This window comes from Penaeus monodon, chromosome 19, assembly GCF_015228065.2.
Source record: "Penaeus monodon isolate SGIC_2016 chromosome 19, NSTDA_Pmon_1, whole genome shotgun sequence".
Taxonomy (NCBI): domain Eukaryota; kingdom Metazoa; phylum Arthropoda; class Malacostraca; order Decapoda; family Penaeidae; genus Penaeus; species Penaeus monodon.
The window spans coordinates 30,970,377-30,970,833 of NC_051404.1; positions in this window are offsets into that span (position 1 = coordinate 30,970,377).

Sequence of the window (457 nt, forward strand, 5' to 3'; positions counted from 1 at the left end):
ACTACAGTTCAATCTCGCATTATTAGAAACGGCGCAGCTCCTACCATTTCTTTTCTTAAACAGCGGTTCTAATAAAATTCATCAAGTTTTATTATTACAATGTAGATAAGTTCCGTCTTCATGTAAACACCAAATATATAAATCATAAAGACCGAGTATTTTAGATATCTTACAAGTCTAATTCCATTTCGCATTGGACATGTTAAATTGAATTGGCTGGAATTATATTGCTTCAGGAATTGAGAAAGCTTAAGACTAATTATCCTGAAAAAAGGTTGTTTTCTTGATAACTAATAAATTACCCTGTTGCCATTTATTCATTTCTTCACTTGTCAGTTTTTATTTTCATGTATTTAATTCATTGTATTAATCGTCAGTTTTCTAAAGCTGTTATTTCTATTATCATTCTTAATTGTTTATATATTTCGTCATTGATATTTAAACTGGATTTGTTTTT